The sequence below is a fragment of the Oryx dammah genome, unplaced genomic scaffold (genome assembly GCF_014754425.2).
Source record: "Oryx dammah isolate SB20612 unplaced genomic scaffold, SCBI_Odam_1.1 HiC_scaffold_2, whole genome shotgun sequence".
NCBI classification, from domain to species: domain Eukaryota; kingdom Metazoa; phylum Chordata; class Mammalia; order Artiodactyla; family Bovidae; genus Oryx; species Oryx dammah.
In genome coordinates, this window is record NW_024070186.1 from 12,464,581 (window position 1) to 12,466,722 (window position 2,142).

Consider the following 2,142-nt stretch of genomic DNA (forward strand, 5'->3'; position numbering starts at 1 on the left):
GGAAGGCCCCATCCATGCAGAGGCACAGCCAGGAAGGGCCTGCTCGGGGCCTCTGCCGCTGTCTGCTCTGGGGTGTGAGTTCTGCAAGCACAGAGTTGGTGCCCCCCTGCCTCCTCCTCCAGCCCCAGGCTAGGCTGACAGGACAGCTGGGCCTGCCCCACCGGACAGAGGTCCCCATGAGGAGGGGTCTCTTCACCTGGTGGGGTGGCTTGGGTGGCCGCACATTAGGCCTGCAAGGGTTGGCCAAATGAGAGCTGGAGGTGGGCCCTGCTGATGATGCAAGGAGCATGAGGGCGCATCAGCCCTGGAAGGTCGGGGTACTGGGTCATCCAGGCCAGGTCCTCAGGCCCAGGCACCCGCAGGAGGCCGGCCCACTCGTTCCCTGTAGGAGCCCTGCAGCTGGAGGGCTGACTTGGGCCTGGCACTCTAATTAAACATCATTATGTAATTACTCTGCTCCCAGCCCAGGAGACGCTGAGGTGGGAGTAATTACCGCTGAGCTAGAAACCAGACCCAAGGCAGAAGGGCACTGGGGGGCAGGGGGGCTGCTCCCAAGGGATACTCCAAGCCTTGTGTTGTGGCACACCTGGTGTTGGCCTGAACTGAAGGCGAGGTCAAGGGCTAAGTGGGGTCATGGGGTGGGCAGCGCCAGCTGGAAGGAGGCCCCCAACTCCAGGCTCAGTTTCCCTCTGGAGGGAAGGGCCCAGCTGGGCCCCAGGGACCAGGGGAACAGGAGGGATGAGGCTCAGGCCTGGCAGGAGTTCCCCAAGAGGGAACACTTGGATTCAGAGATATAAATAACCAGACTTTCTCCCCAGAATCTAAAAGTAAAGATTTCTTAACCTTAAGGAAGACTTAAGAAACATGATCTAACATCAGGAATATGCCTGTAACCGACCTTTTAACCTGTCACTTGAGCATCCTTAGAAGAGACAAGCCAGGACAGGGCGGCAGCCGCTGCTGTGAAAGCCCTCCAACCCCTCACCACCCGCCACCACCCCTGCCCCCAGAGCTCCAGACCCTGGGAACCCTGAAAGCCTCTCAACACCATGACCTCAGCCAGGCTGCGTCAGCGGCGGTACCACTGAGCAAGGAACACTCAAGAATCAGCACATCTGGAGTCGTGCAAACCTGGCTGCAGGTGGCTCGGGAGCCTTGTCTGTGCACCGTTCCCTCCCTGACAGGCCCCGCCTGGTGGATGTCCACCCAAGACACCAAATCTGAGACACCCAATGCCAGGCACAAACATGGCCGGCTTGCTATAGGCTGGGTGACACTGGAATCGATGCGGGACCATCTGGACAAAGCCAGAAGCTTCCCTGGTGGCTCAGCTGGTAAAGAATGCCTGCAATGCGGGAGACCTGGGCTCGATCCCTGGTTGGGGAAGATCCCCTAAAGGAGAGCATGACTATCCACTCCAGTACTCTTGCCTGGAGAATCCCATGACAGAGGAGACTGGTGGTCTACAGTCCATGGGGTCACATCAGAGGGTGCGGCCCCCGCACGAGCCAGCCCTCCACCCCCGGTCCCCAGGCCACCCCCTCCCTCACCTGTCCTGAGCCCTGCCCCACACGGCAGCAGAGGGATTCACTGGGGGCCCCGGGCGACGCTGACCCAGGACACCAGCACCCCCCCAGGGCTCTGCTGTCCCCACTCTCAAGTCCCCTCTCCTTGCTGCTCACATCCTGCCCTCTACACCTCAGGGAAGCAGCAGGCGCCCACTGCTTGTCGTTTGAGCGAGGTCCGTCTTCCTAGGGGACCCACCACCCCCACGGCCACGGACTCTGGCCTGGCGTCTCGTCTGTCTTGCTCGGAGCCCTCGCTCCCTCAGCCTAGCAGCCGCTGCTCCTTCCACTGGGTGATACCACTGCCCAGGCCACTCTGCCACAACCCTCAGGGGGCTCCTCCACTGCCCTACTCTCCCCTCCCCCAATCCCCACTCCCTCTCTGAGGCCTGGGGCTTGCGGGACTCTGCCCCTGCCTCCGCCCACTGCCGGGGGCTGCAGAACGCCTGGCTGGAGAGCCCCATCTGTGACCAGAACCCCTCAAAGGCCCCGTAGGGTGGACACCCCAGCCCAGGCCCACCAGCCCTTCAGAGCCCGAAAGCAAACTGAGTTTAAAATGCACATGAAAACCACCCAA